At 39.2% G+C, this 20,070-nt stretch overlaps 1 protein-coding gene and 1 long non-coding RNA gene across 5 annotated transcripts in view; one reads left to right on the forward strand and one right to left on the reverse strand.

Annotated features, from left to right (window-relative positions):
• LINGO2 (leucine rich repeat and Ig domain containing 2) overlaps positions 1–20,070 on the reverse strand; it is a 508,494-nt gene that overhangs the window by 17,250 nt on the left and 471,174 nt on the right. The gene's annotated exons all lie outside the window — the stretch shown is intronic.
• LOC121034553 (uncharacterized) lies at positions 6,700–7,927 on the forward strand. The gene is made up of 2 exons (XR_005792502.1): positions 6,700–6,830; positions 7,312–7,927. It is a non-coding gene; the product is annotated as an uncharacterized LOC121034553 (long non-coding RNA).

Here is a 20,070-nt window from a genome sequence, read left to right on the forward strand (position 1 = left end):
TCTCCTGTCTTTTGAGGGCTATGCTATCTTTACAGCCAAAAGACTATAATAGTAAGGAGTTTGTATTTTAACCCCAACTAAACATCACTGATTTTTGTGTTGTTTTTGCTGTGAGAAGAGAGATGCTTAAGAATTCTGTTATCCCTTGAGGAAATATGTTGCCTTTGTCTCTCCATTGTTGTTTTGAAGTCCAATGTGAGAAATTCTGGATAATGGGCTGTGCTATTTTCATATCAACCATTTCATAATTAGGGGCTGAGTTCATGCTCAAAGACTTGGAATTCACAACCAATGATCAAGAAATCATAGACATAAAGGCATGCCATGGAAACAGAAACACATCATGGAAACAGCACAGAAAGGTTCCAATGCCTGATCTTGCAACTGCTGATTAATTCTGTTAATCATGGCACTTAAACCGAGGGAGCCTGTTTCCTAAGGTCAAAGATAATACATATTTTTCAACTATTTGTTGAGGTTTTTAAATGAGTTGAAGCACATAACATGGTTGGCATGTAGGAAGCCCTCAGCAAATCTTGGTTCTCCCTTTGTTTTTAACTTAAAATAGCAAAGTCTCACTGTAAGTTTTATAACTACACTGCATAACTGCATTTTTTCACATCAATAACATAAAAAGTCACTATCTTTCTTTTCTAATCCCTCTTTCCATTTTCCTTTTTTTTCTTGTTCTACTTTATTCCTTCTCCCCTTCTACCTCCCCCTCCTTCTCCTCTTACTCAAAGATTTAAGGTAGCCAACATGTTGTAAAATATACATAATGTACATGAAAAATTCTATTTGGCTTTTTAAAAAATACTTATCTTTTAGAGTGAGAGAGAGAGTGAGTGGAAGAGGGGAAGAGAGAAAGGGTGACACTATCTGAAGCAGACTCCAGGCTCTGAGCTGTCAGAGCCCAACGCAGGACTCAAACTCACAAACCCCAAGATCATGACCTGAGCCAAAGTCAAACGCTTGACCAACTGAGCCACCCAAGTGCCCCAGTGCTTAATTTTTAAAAGGCCAAATTTGGGGGGCACCTGAGTGGCTTAGTTACATGTCTCACTTTGGCTCAAGTCATGATCTCACAGTTTGTAGGTTTGGGCCCAAGCATCAAGCCCAAGCATCAGGCTCTGTGCAGACAGCTCAGAGCCTGGAGCTTGCTTCGCATTCTGTGTCTCACTCTTTCTCTGCCCCTCTTCCATCCTCTCTTTCTCTCTCTTAAAAAATAAACATTAAAAAAATTTTAATAAAATAAAAATTATTAACCAATCTAATAAGTCAAGTTTGTAATGCCTTTGGGGAAAGATTTCAATGACCACATCTCTTATAAAGCTAACACTTAAAGAACATGCAAACGGATGACAACATTTTTCCTCTGGAGGGTAAAATTCTCTGGAGCGAATACACACATGAATATTAACTTTAGATAAAATGCTCTTCAAAATTAGTTTGATTCCTTAAAAGCAAAGAATATGTAAATATTTAAATCCCTTACAATCCTTACATGGAAACTTCTGTGTTTGTGTTCAGGTTTGTCTTTCTTTTTAAGTTTATTTTTGAGAGAGAGTGTGGGGGAGAGGCAGAGAGAATCCCAAGAAGGCTCAACACTGTCAGCACAGAGCCCCACGCAGGGCTTGAACTCACAAACTGTGAGACCATGACCTGAAATCAAGAGTCATTCCCTTAACCAACTGAGCCACCTATGCACCCCTGTTCATATTTATTTATTTATTTTTGACTCTTGCCTTGTGGCCTTCAGTAATGGGTTTGGACAGAACCAAAGTCACAAAAGGATTCATAAAAAGGGAATGAAGGTACATGGGTAAAAGAGGGGGCAGTTGAAGAATCAAATTGCTTTGTCTTCATTTAGGTGATGATGAGGGCATTTAAGGATTTATTGTAGGAATTTGATTTTTCAGTACTTTTTAGCATCAGCAGCTGGGTTCCAGTAATTGAACAGTGATTACTGTGTAAAGATGTGAAAAATAGATGTTAATTAGATAAAATTGCCTGAAGAGAACAGCAACGTTTGGGAAACCTGGGACAAAAGAAAGACTTTCTGCAGGTTTAACAAGGGAACGTTTCCCTTCCTCACCCCAAATCCTCCTTTCTCTATCCACTCAAAAATCCCCCTAAAACTCCTCCAACAACTTCTGTCTGTCACAAACAAGTCACTATTCCAGAGTACCTGGCCTGGGGCAACGCTGAGTTATACAGGAAGCAAATGCTGTGATTTGAACTGGACTCACCACCACCACCACTCTTGTATCTTTTTTTTTTTTTTTTTTTAAACAGTGAGGCCAATGTAAAGAATGAAAGGCTTTACTGTATTTTTCATGCAAGTGGAGATTTTTGGTGTTCCCAAGGGAGAGAGCTGGCTTTGTATTTTCTGGTCCTGAGAGAATGAATGAAGGTCCTAGGCAGCCATGGTGGGATTCAGGAGAGCAGCTGCCCAGAGCTACAATCCTCAAAGATGCCCCCATCTGGGTCCCTTTCCCTTTCTGTCAGGACTGAGGAAAACAGCTGCCATGGAAGATCTTTTGTTTCTCTGCACTCTTCTATTAGGAGTTAAACAGGTCTTCAGAGAAAGCTTTTCAGTGGCTTTAGAGTGCTGGGGGTAGGGGGTCAGTGTAGTTTTGTAGAATGAAATTCTACAAATTGTGAAATCCCTTGAAAAACCTTCAACACCATCCATACAATGCTGGTCACCATAAATGTGTTCATTGCCACATGGTATTGCATGCTTTCATTCAGGGATTATGATAGCAGTAAAAGTTCCATCTAAAAACACTTTTCTAATTACCAAATTGAATTCTTGACCATCAGTTTTGGCTTAACAGGGAGTAGGTTAGTAACAAAAAGTTAGTATATAAAATATATAAAGAACTTATACAACTCAAAACCCCAATAAAACAAATAATCTGGGGCGCCTGGGTGGCGCGGTCGGTTAAGCGTCCGACTTCAGCCAGGTCACGATCTCGCGGTCTGTGAGTTCGAGCCCCGCGTCGGGCTCTGGGCTGATGGCTCAGAGCCTGGAACCTGTTTCCGATTCTGTGTCTCCCTCTCTCTCTGCCCCTTCCCCGTTCATGCTCTGTCTCTCTCTGTCCCAAAAATAAATAAACGTTGAAAAAAAAAATTAAAAAAACAAACAAACAAACAAAAAAACCAAAAAAACCCAAATAATCCAATTAAAAATGGGCAAAAGTCATGAACAGACATTTCTCCAAAGACGACATATAGTTGGCCAAAAGATAATGAAAAGTTGCTCAACTTCACTCATCATCAGGGAAATGCAAATGAAAACCACAATGAGATACCAACTCACACTTGTCAGAATGGCTAAAATCAACAACACAAGAAATGACAAGTGTTGGGGAGGATGTGGAGAAAAAGGAACCCTCTTGCACTATGGATGGGAATGCAAACTGGTGTAGCTACTTTGGCAGACAGTATGGAATTTCCTCAAAAAAATAAAAATAGAACTACCATATGATCCAGTAATTGAACTCCTGGGTATTTGCTCAAAGAATACAGAAACACTAATTCAAAAGGATATATGCATCCCTATGCTTATTGCAGCATTATTTACAAGAGCCAAAATATGGAAGCAGCCCGACTGTACATCAATAGATGAAGGAGAAAGAAGATGTGACATATGTATATATGTACATATGTATATGTGTATAATATACATATACATATATTTATAATGGAATATTATTCAGCCATAAAAAGAGTGAAATCTTGCCATTGGTAAGAACATGGATAGATCTAATAGCACTAAGTGAACTAAGCCAGTCAGAGAAATAAAAAAACTGGACTTTAACTATACAGAACAAACAGATGGTTACCAGAGGGGAGATGCATGGGGGAATGGGTGAAATAGGTGATGGGAATTAAGAGTACATTTATCTTGATGAGCCTTGAGTAATATATGGAATTATTTAATCATTATATTGTACACTTAAAATTAATATCCTACTCTGTTAATTACACTGGAATTAAAATAAAAAATTACAAGGAGTAGGTAATTAAAATACTATTGAATGCATTTAATTTACTCAGAGATTGAAACTGCAGCCACTACTAATGTAAGTAAAGAGAAAATTTCTTATCATTTTAGGGAAAGAAAGGGTCAACAGGTTGAGATTATTTACATATTTGCCCTAATTATGTGGGGAAATTCCAAGCCTATTTAAAGCTAGAAAATTCCAAAATGTGACTTGATTTTAAGAAACGATACAACACTCAAAGACAAGAAACTTAGAAGCAAAGTACGATATTAACTTATCAAGCCTACTCCAGATACACTCCACATTCTTCATTCTGTTACCAGAGGAGTTATTACACATCTCAGCTTCTGATCTCCATTCTAGGACTCTAAGAACAAGAACCTGGGGGCACCTTTCCCTAATCATGTGTTTTAGCTTTAGGGATGTTGACTACAGAAATAATTATTTAGATACTTAATAGCAAAGGGATAGGAGATAAATTCTGTGTGTCTAATCTACATTTTTGCTTACTGGCAAGAATTCAGTGATTAAAGTTAAGAAGTCAATATCGTGATTAACATTCTATTTAATGTGCCCATATTAGTAACGTACCACTTAAAATATCTTCCTTCTTAGAAGTCACTATTCAGGAAAAATGTGTGTAATGTGTGTATTTGGTTTGGAATATACGACCAGTGGTATGCTGGTAAGTGTTTAACAACCTGTTCTCCAAAGAAAAAACTTCCTGTTGACAGTGTGTTATCAGCACATCTATATAGTATGTCAAAAATTAACAATTGCCTTTTGCAAAGCTGGTGTTGGATCCATCACGCATAGTAAATACACCCAACTGCTTTGAATTAAATAGCTCCATATATATATTAACCAGGGCAATATTTTGTATGTTGTATACAATTTTGTATATCAACCTTATGTGATCCACTACACTTATAAAAAGTTGTTACTGGGTATAGGAGCGTTTGGTTGGCTCAGTTGGTAGACCATGCAACTCTTGATCTTGGGGTCCTGCGTTCAGACTCCACATTTGGTGTAGAGATTACTTAAATATAGATTTTTTAAAATTGTTATTGGGTACAAAATACTGGTATGCCTCATTTTACAGAACTTCCTATACAGCTGCAAGTAATTTGTGAATTTCTCAAATTCATTACAGCAGAAACTAACAAAAGGAATTTTATTTGCATGTGTTAAAATGAAAATTCCTTCTGTCAAAAAAAAAAACCATATTTATCTTTTGTGTTACTACATTTTACATCTGGAAGCTATGTGGTAAGTGAGAGGCTCTCAATCAAATTTGGTGCTGAGGATTTGTAAGCGAGTGTCTGTGAGGCTTTGTCTTGAGGACTGGAAGACAGCACAGACTGGTGGTTCTGGGGTTTGATTGGTTCTCTCACTAACCACCTGAATGAATGAAGTTGGGGAAGTTACTAAACCTGTCTGCCTCAATTTCCCCTCAGTAAACTGGGATAATAGTATCTCCCTCATGTAACTATTGCAAGCTTAAACAAGTTAGTATATTTAAGTGGTTGAAACAGTCCCTGCAACCTGGTAAGGACCACAAATACTGCTGTTTTTATGGCCATTTCAGGTTTTATTTTGAAAGGAACTTAAGTTATGAGTGTAGAACTTCATAAATACTGCTTTGGATGGTTGATTCTCCAAGCAAAGGAGCCAGCCATCTGTGTCCAAGCCCTGCAGGTCATTCCGATACACACTCAAGTGTGAAGAGGACTGTTTGAGCTTCCCACAAGGGGTTTCTGTGTTCTAGAAGCATCAGTATTCTTTCCAGAGGAGTTGACTGATCAGCTGAAGACTACCTGCACCATAATCATTGGTGGAACTTGCTTAAAATGAGCTAAATTATGTGAAAATATTGGGGCACCTGGGTGGCTCAGTTGGGTAAGCCTCAAACTTCAGCTCAGGTCATGATCTCATGGTCTGTGTGTTGGAGCCCCATGACAGGCTCTGTGCTGACAGCTCAGAGCCTGGAGCCTGCTTTGGATTCTGTGTCTGCCTTTCTCTCTGCCCCCTCCCTTACTCACACTCTGTCTCTCTCTCAAAAATAAGCATTAAAAATTATTAATTATTTTCTCATAATTTGTTTTTTTAACTATGTCTTTGCATGGTATGTTAATAAAATAGCTCTAGAAGAATACCAAGATGATATTGGTTCCAGGGAAAGAAATTGGGTAGATGAGAGGCAGAGGAAGGAAAGAAAAATTTTTGTCTATTCTTGTCTGTTTTGAATTATAAATGATACACAATTTAAATATTAAATATTGAAGTTAATAAGACATATCATTATAAATATATGTAATAAATATAAATTTATATATATTACATTATATATATAATTTAAATTATATAAAATATATAATTTCATATATAATTTAAATTATATATATAATGTAATATTAATTTAACTTAATGTAACTTAAAATAATCTAATTTATATATACTTTAATAATTTAATATATATTATATAATTTAATATAGAATTTAATAATTATATATATATATAACATTTATATATAATTTAATATAATAACATTTATATATAATTTAATATATAGTGAGATGTTTGGGTTTTACCCACAACATACTAAATTAGGACCCAGAATAGAACCTGCCCAATCAGAATCCTTGTGGTAGATTTTCAGAATCTTCATGTAGTTTAGTTGCCTTGGTTATCATGGTAATAGACAGGCAGAAACCTACCCTTTGCTAATTTCCATGGTGTAAATGTGCTGTGCTGGTTGCTTGATGTTTCATGAATTGCTCTCTTCAATAGACCAAAGGACAAAAGGAGACTTCTCCGTATGTGGATTGATGGAAACCATTATTATGGCTTATATCACTTAGAAAGGCTTTATGTGTGATGGGATATTATTGGGACTATGAGATAGGAAACATGAGTTCTAATCTAGCTCTGCCACTAACTGCATAACTGGTTAAGACCCTTACCTTTTCTGTCCCGGAGTTTCCTTTTCTATCAAATGGGGTGTTAACAACTGCTCTGTGAACATCACTGGGTCAAATGAGAATAGATCTAGATCTGACACAATTTCTAAAGTACAAAATTAATGTAAAAGGTAATTTAATCTGGCATTGATTGATGGCACATTTTTGACATTTTAATAACATTTAGAATCTAGTTGGGACAGAAATCTCTTATAGGAAAAATGGGACACGAGTTTCTAAATAATTTAAAAATTGTACAAAACTTCCGTCTAAAAATCTATTTTCCCTGATAAGAAAATGCAGAGAAGATTAATTACCTGTCTTTAATCCCATTCAGGTTGTACACAGTCTGTGGATTTTATAGTATCTCTAATACTATGAAAGAGTTTATTATTCCAACAGCACTGGACATATTTGACTTAAATTGATCTACAGTGCCCTTGCCAAAAAAAAAAAAGCATTTGCTTTATCTGAATTATTATTAATTAGCTTCCCACAAGCTGTAAAATTGCCACATGTGAACCTGCCCAAACATAAGATGGAAGTAAATGAAGTGATGGCTTGAGCAATGAAATAAAATACAGGCAAGGTGCTTTTACTTCCCGGCACACAGGCCTTTCGCCTCTCTGCCCTTTGCTACAGCAGAGAAGCCGACATCTGAGTACTACATGGAAGCTGCTGGGCCTCCTCAGTCAGGACACACTCCTCAACATCTCTGCCTGGAAGTGAGTTTTCTGGGACGGAAAGTGAACTCATTCTCACGAGCCATTAAATTCTCCAGTTTTGAAGGAGAGTCCTTTCTTCCTTGCAATGGAGCTGTTGCCTCATGATGCAAATTAAACTACTCTTTTCAGCTGAGGTAGGTCCCAAGTTTGCCTTTCCAGAGAATAGTTTTTGAGACCAAATGGCCTGGATTAAGAAAACTCCATGACAATAAAAGAATAACTATAATGTATATGCCAGATGTTGTGCTGGGTTCTTTCCGTGTATCATCATATTTACTCATCACCTCTGTGAGGGAGGAACTGAGTCACCTCTAGACATGGAGACACAGATTCTCAGAGCCCTTTGGAAATGTGCCTGATTTCACAGACTAGTAATAGGTCTAGCTCTATCATCTCTACTTTCACCGACTGCAATACCTGGACCCTTCTTTCTAAAAGGAGACTATTTAAAACTTTACTTTCATTTTTTTTTAAGGGATGAAGTGGTAGGAAGGAAATTCGCTAGGTTGTAGGAAGGTACAAATTTAAATTCTGTACCCTTTATAGAGTTCCCAGGTGAGTACGCACTAGGGCAGCAGGCAGGCTAGCTGGGAAAGAATTATTTGTGTGACAGTAATATACTATGAGATCCATCACTCCCATGATACTTTACAGAACCTTCTGTATACTTTTTTGATCTAAGTTTGGTTCCAAACACATAAATCTCTGAGAAATCCCATGAGGAGATCCCACTAAGGCACTAACAAAGATGCCTGTTCCAAGTGACTTTCTATGTAAATGCAAAAAAAAAAAAACAAAACAAAACAAAACAAAACTGTAAGCAAATACCTTCAAATTCATAAGATACTATCTTTCAATAATTATGCAATATTCATGGAAGAGTCGCTAGGCATTAGGATAAAATTTGGACTTTGTCTACATTTTCAAAAAGCGTTGGACCCAAAGGGAGAAAAGATGGTAGCATCACACCATGGCAGAAGGAGGCACTTCACTGTCACTCCTACTGGTAAGAATCTGACAATTAAACCTTCCTGGACAACAGGGCAAGCTTCTGCTGCTGGGAACATTCATGCCCTTCTGGATGACTAATTCATTACTTTAGTAGGTAGAAAGCTCCACGGGTGCCGAGCAGTGTTTTTTCGGTGGCTTCCCCTTATCTCCTCAATGATAATTATTTTTTTTTGCTTTTGTACTTCCCCCGGTTGCCTTGACTCCCCGGCTGCTAGTATAAACAAAAATAAACTATATAGGAGCATCCATTACAAATGATGATATTCTAGGGAGAGTTTTTGACTGCATATCCTCAGAAGACAAGCTTTCTTGGAAATAAAGGAATGAGTATGATAAACAGCATTATCACTATACGCTTTTTAAATATTTACTACTGTGTTAGTGAAATATTTAAAGTGATTATCTGAAATGTGCCCCCCCCCCAATCACAGGGGAGCCTGAATATGTCACTGTCTAATACAACTGCCTAACAATCTCACATTGCCACAATGCTTTCCAGAAAACAATTCATGCTGAAGAGTGAATGCAACTGTTTTTATTTTTAATAGGCAAGAAATAGATCCCAAATTAACTAAGTGCTGAGACTAGGCATTAAGAGATGCAGCAAGCTGTTTGCCCCAGATTCAGGCTGTGCAAACAAGCCCCAGTAGGCTTCTATGAAAACATCATTTTTGTTTCAGTGGAGTGTGTGCTTGACTGCTTTTAGCTTGCTCTTCCTGGATAGTGTCACTGGAAAGAACAGCTAATAAAAGTACCCATCAGACCTGGCTACCCTGTGTGTGTTCTTTGTGCCTTGCACCCTTTGCTCCTGGGATGGGATGTAAGAATGCTTCATCTCCAGATTTAGCTTTAGTAATGATTCCATCCTGCATTCTAAAAACTTTTCAGGCTTCTTTAGACTCTAAATGAGCCATCTTTAGCTGAACTGCAGTTCAGTGTAACAGATACCTTTAGAGGGACACTGAACATGTGGCTGAAAGTGGACTTAGCAGATCCTAGCAGCTAGATTTTATTTAATGAAGTGTCTCCGTGACTGATACGTAATTTTCTTTAATATAACATCTAGCAGCAAAGCCTAAGGCACCACCAGGTAGCTCAGTAGAACTCTCCTGCACACCTTTTACTAAATCTAGTGATGCAAAGTTGAAAGATGGAAAATACAGAGAAGTAGTTCTTTTGGATTTGTAATCAATATCATTGAGAGCTTACTGTATGCCACATACTGTGCTTAGCACTTTCTACATCATTGAACTCCCCTAAGAGAAAAATGGCAGTATTTCTATTTTATAGAAGAACACAAAGCTGAGAGAAATTAAGTCATTTGCTCAAGCTCATGTAAGTGGTAGAACTGGCAAGTGGTAAGTGGTAGAACTGGAACTTGAACGTTGGTCAATCCTGTTCTAAACTCCATGCACTCAACTGCTGAACCAGAGAGAGGAAGTTCACTTCACATTGTGAATTCACTTCACTAATCTGTGGGAGTGGCTAGATGCAGCACTGGGTTGAGATGGCTTCAGAGGCTGAGTGTGTGAAATCAGCAAGAAGGAGAATCAGATTGATCAGCAGTGCCAGGATTTCCCATCTTTGCTTCATCTTACTTTCCTTTGGTCACTCATCCATATGTCCTATTTTGGTTTCTTGTAAGTTTCACATTACGGAAAGAAAAGCAGTGAGGGGGAAGACTTATGGCTGGGTATACCCCTGGCCTCTGTTTTACCTGGTGATCTTGGGGGTAGTCACTTAGTGTGTCTTTTATTTGTGATTTGAAGAAATAAAATTGGTTGGTCTTCACTATTACAGACTTTATGTGTAAATATGCATTTTAAAATGATAATATCAACTAAGTAATTTCTAAATTGCCTTGTGAATTTTGTTTTATATTGTTTTATAGTCCCCTTCTGTTAGTAATCTACCTAAATGACAAGAGAAAATAGAGTAGAGGTACAATAAAATATATAATGTTCACATAAAGCAGAATCTTGCCTTTACTTCCCCTCTAGCTCATGTCTGCACCTCACCACAAATATTTGGAAGAGTATTCTGCTGTGATCCTTTGATATTAATGGCAATAATAAAATGAAACATCTCCTGGTTATATAACATTAAAAACTTCTGTTATCACATATTGAAGGGCAAAGGCTTACAAAGGAAAAAAAATCCTAAAAGCAACCCCTTCTAGATATAAGAAACCAAACCCTTCATATACCTGAGAATGGATGAAAATCAGTGATGTTTTATGGTCATGAAAATGTGGCTCCTCAAAGGAGGGATCACAGCTCTGCTGTGTCGTAATCGCCACTTCACTAATTAAGGCTGCCGGATTCCACCTCCCATCCTGTGTTGACATACGAAGGGGCCGGACCCTGGGGTATGTAGTTCCTTTCTCCATCAACAGATATTCTGAGTGCTTTCGCTTCTCCTTCAGTGGGTAACATGAATTTTGTCTTGATACCAAAATGCCAAGGTGCAAAGGAAGGATCCCTGTCTAGTCAGGAGGAAGAAAATAATGTGTTCCTTTATTATCTCTTCCTTTGACACAGAGGAAGACAAAGGCCTGGCTCTAGCTGTAATGTCCTCAAACCTGCAACATGTCAAGTACCTTTTTATGCCACCACTCACTCATTCCCCTGGAAATGAACTCACAAGAAAATTTATGAATAATCCATGTTGCAGGTTAAATCTGAGGCCCTCAAAGTGAACTGCTTTTCTAGCAAGATGGTGCAGGACATAGCCACTGGAGGCACACTGTTCAGCATTCTGACCACCCAGCGTTGCACATTATTTCGTTTCCCTGAGTTCAGGAGACAGAACATATTGCCATTGCCTTTCAAGAAAGTATCTTCAATGTTTTGACCGCCATCGACAAGATGATTAGCGTGCCTTTAGCCATCTTTGTGAAACAGCAGATGTTTGCCTTGGCATTTTTCCAGCCCTCCTTGTGTCCTCAAGCCTAATGTTTGTTTTTCATTAGTCGGTGTGTTTCTCATCTCTCATCCTGTGTGATGGGGCTGCTTCTTGGCCTTGCCATACAGTTGCTTTAATTTCACATATAAGAAGTTGGCCTACTTGGGGTGGCTGAAGATATTCCCTTAGCCCTGGCCCATGTCATCTGGGAAGAGGCTTAGGCAGGTGGGGGTGGGGATGGGGGGTGGGGGGGCGGGGAATGCAGAAGGCAAAAGGATCCTGAAGTGCTATTTTCTTGATGAGGACTCTGTTTCTGTTTAGCTTCTAATGTGACATAATGAATTATGAACTAAAGGTAATTGGGAGATTTGTGCCCTCAGTGCAGAACAGAAGTTTAATGTATGAAAGCAAACCACAGGTCAATTAGGAGAGTTGATCAATATTTATATTGCTCTTTAATGAAAGGAAATAACCCTGATAGATTTGCCTTGAAATTGCTGATGAGTATGTATTTGTAGTCAACACATGGAGCTTTTCATTGATCTCAGTCAAATTAAAATTTTATTAACAAGTCAGACACCCATCTGTATATTTCCAGAAGTTCCCTTTAAAAGCCAGTTAATACTACTGCCTTCTGTTTCTCTCCCTCTGCCCCCTCCCTCTCTCTCTGAACTAACATGCAAGTACCTGGTATGTGCTAAACACTTTCCCGTTTATATCTCAATCCTCCTAACAAAGTTGTAAGGCAATATTATCTCCATTTACAGATAAGGAAATTGAGGCAGAGCAAAGTTTATCACACAAGAAATGAAAAGGAAAACAAGGACTCAGACAGTCCAGGTTTTCTCTGACCCTGAAGTTCATGTTATTTCTGTAATCCCACACGATCTCCCGGAGGCAGGAGGAGGGTAATTTTGTAGCCGGCCCTTATTTGAGTGTAGAAGATGGGGAAGGTTGAATGATGACGCTGGCAGGAAATGTGCCCAGTGAGCCTAGGAGTTGACTCAACCCACCCGGGAGGGGAAGGCCTTGGGGCTGCGGCTCCTGCCTCGTTTAGAGAGCAGAGCTTCACGTCCATCTAGATTAGTGGAGGACCAACCAGTCAGCATGGTGCCTCCAGGTCAAGTGATAGAATTTAGCACACGCGACCCCACCACCTTCTGCAATTCAGTTTGGTCCCTTGGTTTTTAGAGGCTATAAAGCAAATACAACAGAATTCTGCACAGTATTTTTACTCCCTGACTGTTTGGATTGAGTCTCCTCACTTTGTTCAAAAGCCGGTTTTAGACATCCAAGCCACATGTAGCACGTTAGATAGCGTGAAGTTTAATCAATAAAATTGACTAGTCAGGAACTCAAAAGCCACACCGCCTGTTTCCATGCTTGATACACTGGGAAGACACTTAGTTCTCATCTTGTGTTTGATCTACAGACTCTTTGTGAGAACTCTAACTTTTCCTTCCTGCATGAAATTTTAAATTATAACTTGTGTTATGTGCTGTGGGCTGCGGGGTTACTGTGGCAATTCACTCTGAGAAGCGTCTTAATGAAGATCACACTAGAGGTCAGAGTTTTTTCTCTGTTTCTCTTCTGCACATTGGGACCCTGTTCCCAAATGCGTGGTCTGATGCATATTCACAATCTCCTCATGAATATACTACACATAATTCATAATTAGGCCACTGTTTTGGAATCAGCTCTTTGGTATAAAGGAAATGAAACGTACTTAAGGAACTAATGTGTGAGAGATTTCCAGAAACGTGAGCAACAGTTCAAACCAGTGAAAACACACACTGGCATGCAAGTGGACACACACACGCGTGCACATGTACACCCACAGGCCCAGATGCACACACACACTCAATTCAGTGCTGTCTGCTGGTCAGTTCTGTCATAGGAACATTCCAAGCATTAACTCAATTATGGTAGGTTCCATTTTCTTCCTGCTTTGAGAATGGGAAACGGAGGCATGAAAAGGTTAGGTGACTTGCCTCATTTTGCTTGCCAGGCTGATAAAGGGCAAAATGGGGATGTTAATACTAAGCAGTCCAGGTACAGAGGACGCATTCTTAACTATGCTACTACCCTGGCTCAAGATTTGTTCTGAAAGCAGAGACCATAGATGTGAATCTCAAACCCAGCTCTGTGATCTTGGAGGAGTCACTTAAATGATGCTCATCTTCAGTTTCCTATCTATACGCTGTGGTTAATAATATCAACCCCGTGTGACAGATGAGAGGAGTTAATCAGAACACAAGGGCATTATGTAAACTGTAAAGTGCCATACCCATGGCATGAATCAGTTGTGGATGCAGCACACAATCTACATTGTGTCTTCCCTACTTTGTTCTCCTCTGTTACCGACTCCATCCCACAATGGATGCGACACTTAAAAAAACATAACACTTGCAAATAACAATTTCTAATTAAATCCAAGCAATTCTTGAAATGTCTTCATAAATCATGATGCTAGCAATAAGTGTATGAATATGTGATTTTATGTCTCAGAAAAATGAGGAAATAATTTCAGAGCAGTGGGAACAGTTTTTTTTTTGCCGCCTACTTATGGAAAATATGTGCAACACGGAGGCTCTGTAAGTCCAAGTGCTAACTCAATATTTATTAATAGAGACACTGTCATCATCAAAACCACGAAACAGGTGAAGACTGGTATTCTGCACCCTAAGTGCAAGGACCAGAAGTGCTCCTCAATCGTCCGACGCAGGTGCAACCTCAGCAGAAAAGAGGCACCATGAGGAGGTGATGTACAAAGTGGGATAGGTCCCAGGTTAACTCAGGGTTTACAAAACTGAGTTCAAGTCTGGCATCCATCCCCAAGTCATGGAATGCTTACTACTGTGCCAAGCCCTGTAAGGTAGGTAGGGGAGCTAAGGAAGCATAGAAGGACCTGGTTCTTGCATTCCCTGGGGCTCTCCTGCTTTGCTGGTAGCTATGTGGCCTTAGGTCATTCATCTAAGAAAAGCCTTGGTTTCCATATCAATAAAAGGAAGCAAATGAAGATTCAGAGAGGTAAAGTCCCCTTTGAAAGTTCATAGGCTAACTGGAGTCACCACAAACACTGGAATGAACCCTTCAGACTCCAATTCTGTGCTTTCCACGCCTGGATTTCATTATCCCTTCTGCAATTTGTAGCAGAGCTCGCTGCATTTACTTAAATTTGGCTACAATATGCTGAGATATAGGTAATTAATTTGTGTTCACATTCTGCTAGGGTTTGCTTTTCATTGCCAATGTCCTCTTTTTTTACCCCAAGACTAGAAATGACTGCTCTTTTTTTTTTTTTAATTTTTTTTTTTAATGTTTATTTTTGAGAGACAGAGAGACAGAGTGTGAGCGGGGGAGGGGCAGAGAGAGAGGGAGACACAGAATCGGAAACAGGCTCCAGGCTCTGAGCCATCAGCCCAGAGCCTGACGCGGGGCTCGAACTCGCGGGGCTCGAACTCACAGACCGCGAGATCGTGACCTGGCTGAAGTCGGACGCTTAACCGACTGCGCCACCCAGACGCCCCTAGAAATGACTGCTCTTTGAAAAAACCTAAATAGTTAAGCCACAGACTGGATATATTTTTGCAAATATGTATCTGACAAAGGGCTTTAATCCAATTTATAAAGAACTATAAGTGATTAATTGTAGAGTGTTCTCAGATTTTTTTTTTTTTTTTTTTCTCTTCTTACGCACTAGAGATTTCTGGCAAGGTCTGCATCAGAACCTCCCCTTCTCCGTCCGTCCTCTGCCCCAGACGGGTGTAGTTTGGGCCAGTTCCTGGGCTCTGCAGGGGTAAACTGATAGAAAAGGGGACAGGAGAGAGGGAAATAGGAGAAAACAAAACCAAGGGCTGTGGGAGTTTTCACAGGTCTGGGAAGGGGAGCTGTAGTTGTGTGGGGCAGTGGATTGGGAAGAATCTACAAAGAGATTTTAAAATTTATTGCTGGGGGATTTCCTGTCCCCTTTATAATATAGAATCATGCTAGTTTGAGTTGTTTTAAAATTATTCTTGGTTGCTGGAACCATGTTCATTTAAGTACAATACTGCTCTGAAATTGATCTATGAGGGTCACAGGTTTATGAACCTTACAGCAACTGCTGGCTTAATCGTATTAGCAGTGGAAGGCTACATGTGGACCTTCCCAATGCATCTTGGATGTGAGAACCAACCAGGCTTTAATAGGTGAGCAATAAGCTGTAGCACAACTGGCTGAAATCTACCAGTGGAAATGGTATCAGCAAATGGAATCGGGTCTTCTGAACATTTGTCTTGTTAAGTACAAATACCTACTTCAACACTTCTTCAAAGCTCCGAGTTAGAAGGAAGATACCTTACAGTCTATTCTTTCATTATTATGCCACCTGGTGGCTGAAACTAGCAGTCAATAGGCCTGAGCTTTCGTCTCTCTAGATTGAGGTCTGGGGAAAATACAGAAAGAGCTTTGGTCTTTTCTGGGCTGAGGAGATGGAATTCGAGGACACTGACACAATCAGCGTAATATTTAATCTACTTTATGTGCTTCGAACTCTGAAGCAGAGATCATGGTTGGCTCTTACCCTTTAAAATGTTACATTCTAGAAACAGAGGAGGGGAGGAGATTGGCATTTACTGAGATCTATTAGTTTATATTCATCCTCTTTTACTTTTTAAAATCACTGCAACACCCCATGTTGTGGTTTTAGTAGAATTCCCATTTTACAACTGGGGAAAGACTTAGCTTAAATGACTTGCTCAAGTTATAATTATCACAGTAGATGTTAAGGAGAAGAGAATAGTGTATTTAATTATAAAATAAAAGCTGTAAACAATGGTGTTTGGGGGGAGAAGTTTAACTGAAGTAAGAATTTCTGTTTAAAAAGAGAAATTCGGCACATGTGTGTCTTGACTCTGAATTATTTTAGTTTGACAGTTTAGGTGTGATATAAATACATGGAAATGAGACAACAGAACTGTTAGGACATTCTTTCTGAATGGGAAGAGAGGGCGTGTCTAACTGTAGCTTCTCACTCCTCAAGATGGGTGTCACAACACATCAGCTATGTGCATCATGTGTATACAACATGGATTTATTTTTCTCCCACTTTTTGGTTCTGAATGTGCTTTGATGTGAATATGTGATAATTTTAGTTAGTCAAAATAGTATTTCAAAGTTTACAGCTATACAGGATGAGTAAGTTCCCAACAATCTGCCGTACAAGATAATACCTATAGTTAACAGTAAATTATTGTGTACTTAAACATTTGTGAAGAGAGTAGGTCTCCAAGCAAGTGTTCTTAACACAAAACAAAGAACAAAAGGACAGAAGAAAACTTCTGGAGGTGATGGAAATATTTAGTACCTGAGTTGTGATGACGGTAACAAGAGTGTAGACATGTGTCCAAACTCACAAAATTGTATATGTTAATTAGACGCAGTTTTTTGGTATACCAATTATACCTCAACAAAGCTGGGGCAATGAGAAAATAAACGTGATCCTATTTTCCTCTTAGAAAAAAATAATTAAGCAGCTGCAGGGCAAGGAATCAGGCATATGGTTCACAGTATGCATCCAACAAAAAATGTCACGATACCCCTGTTTTTCCCTCTTGCTCTTAGATACAAACAAGATACTGCTATCAGATTCTCAAAGTCCTTGGCTTGAACCCTGATCTTAACACTTAGTTGTACATCTTTGCATTTTTTGTAATGGTACCAACTCCCTCAGTCTTTGTTTCCTCATCTGGAAAGATGATAATGCCTTTCAGGTATTATCAGGAGTATTACTGGTATGAAGTGAAAAAAAAAAAAAAAGAAAATACTTGAGCACAATGTAAAGCATATAGCAGTTGGTAAAAATTATGGTCCCCAATTAGTCTTTATTATTATTGTTATTGCTCTTACAACTTTTATTATTTTACTATTCTTCCAGTGGTTTAGAGAAAATAGTCTTTACATGCAGAATCATCTTGCAGTTTCCTACCACTTTCCCGAATATTTCAGTTAACAGAGCAGAAGAAAGGTAGATAACATATCAGGTGCAAACAGATAGCAGTGAGGTAAAAATTGCAGTGGTGAGAGGTTGATAGTAAAAATCAAACTAAACATGTTCTTTTGTCATTGACTGACTGGAACTGAGGATTTTCAATTCCCTCTCTAGCTTGAGAAACTTCTTCCCACTGGGAAGCTTTCACGCCATGTTTCTAACAGAGGAGAGACAATGTTATTTTCAGAAATTCCTCTGAGAAAGGGAATTGCATTTTGGGGGAAAGTATTTTGCTGGGTGGTAGATGTTGAGGTACTGAGGGGCCTGATGTGGGCAGAATTATAAGCCTTCGGGTGGACGTGATTTGGGAGAGGGAGAGAGAGAAGGGAAAGAGCATGAGAAGACAGAAGGAAAGAGCCGAAGACAGCCCACTGCCTGGTGTGATGTCCCACCTCTGCCCCTCCCCCCACAATCTTCAGTACATCCTCCAAAAAACGGAAAAGTAAAAAGAGGGATAAAATCACTAACCACTAAGAAATGACTGACTGAGGCAAAGGGGCAGAGTACTTTTGAAGAAGTACCGGTGACCATGGAGGCAGGAGTAGATGTAAGAGCAGGCATGAGGAAGGGAGCCATTCATGGCCATTATGGAATGAGTTTAATACTCCCAGGCTATGTGTTGGGTGTGAGGGCACAATTTAACCAGAATGTTAGGAGGCGGGGCTTCTTAGTAGCATTCATTCATTCAACAATACTTACTGAGGGCCTACAATGAGCCAGAAAGGCTGAGGGCCTCTCTCTGGTTTAGCACAAGAATCCAAGTGAAAGAAGAGAAATACAGGTCTGACTCTGAGGGGAAGTGAGGTGAAAGTAGACCATGACTGGAGCAAGGAGAGCTTCTTCCTTGAGCACTTTCTCCCCAAAGGCTCCAAAACTATTCTCTAAATGATGCAAAACCATACATTCTAAAATCAACATTTTTTTAACGTTTACTTATCCTTGAGACAGAGACAGAGCATGAACAGGGGAGGGGCAGAGAGAGAGGGAGACACAGAACCAAAACAGGCTCCAGGCTCTGAGCTGTCAGCACAGAGCCCCATGCGGGGCTTGAACCCACAAACTGTGAGATCGTGACCTGAGCCGAAGTCGGACGCTTAACCGACTGAGCCACCCAGGTGCCTCTAAAATCAACATCTTAAAGGTAAGTATGTGACAGGATGATGTTGAAGACTACAGGGAAAGAAGCTAAAGAGAGTGAGATACGCACAAAGGTAGAAAATCTATGGTACCTTTTTTGGGCTGCTCTATCACCACCCAAGATGATAAAGGACATGAAGAAATTTCCCTGCAGATCATTTTCTCAACTCAGACTCAGGAAAAACTATTCATGGGGAGATCGTCTATAGGGTGAGGGTGGGATGTAGTAATTGCCACTTTTTCATACCATCTCACTTAGGATTAACTTGTTTTGTGAGCTTGTATACCTATTATCCTTTCTACATCTCAGTCTCCTACTCAGTTGAGTTCAAAAGCCCACCTGAAAGGGTATTTATGAGGATAAATGATATGACATAAAATAAGCCAAATTTCTGTCACTCTAGATTTTCTTGGTAAGTAGTTACTAGTTTTGAATTTGAATGATAAACATTTTCAAGGTGGCAAAATATGTCTATAGTAACAGAACAGTTTCTCACTTCAAAAATTAATTGGTTTAAGTACAGACTAGAATTTGAACTTTAGCTTTGAAAGTCCCATGCTCCAAACAGCTGAGATAATAACTCTAGATCACTTTTACAATAAATAAACAAAATGTTTATTTTACAACCATTTACTCTGAATGCCAAAAAAAAAAAAAAAATCATTTGGCCCTGGGAGAAATAAGATTACATGTGTAAGTAACCTCTTGGCTTTATACATGAATGCTATTATCTATTGCTCAGACTATAGTCTTAGAAAAATATCATAAATTCATGTGGAGCTACTAAGTTCAATTTATATTGGAATGAGGTGTCCAACTTCATTTATGACTCTTATCCAAAAGAAAAAGACCCAAATTCAACTGACCTCTGCCAAAACCCCATCTTCTCTGACTTTTCTCATCTCTATCCATGGCACCACCCAGCATCCAGTTACTCTGGGCAAAAACCAAGAAGAGCTACCCTGATTACTCTTTCTCACACTCCCCTCCTCTCTGCCCCACACCGATTCAATTCATCAGCAAATGGATTGACTGTGCTATCTTAAAAAATAATAAAACTTGAGATATTATTTTGCACTTCTTCCATCCTGCTACCCTCATTCAAACCATAATTATCTTTTGCCTCAAAGACTGCAACAGCCTCTTCATACCCTGCCTCTCACCTACCTGCCCTTCTCATTTCCATGCAGTATCCAAGGCAATCAGGTCACTCTTCAACCTCACTGTTTCCAAAGTACACATCAGAGACTCTTGCATATTTTTGAGAGAGAAAGAGAAAGAGAGAGA

Source organism: Herpailurus yagouaroundi, unplaced genomic scaffold, assembly GCF_014898765.1.
Source record: "Herpailurus yagouaroundi ecotype Mexico unplaced genomic scaffold, PumYag 160, whole genome shotgun sequence".
NCBI classification, from domain to species: Eukaryota; Metazoa; Chordata; class Mammalia; order Carnivora; family Felidae; genus Herpailurus; species Herpailurus yagouaroundi.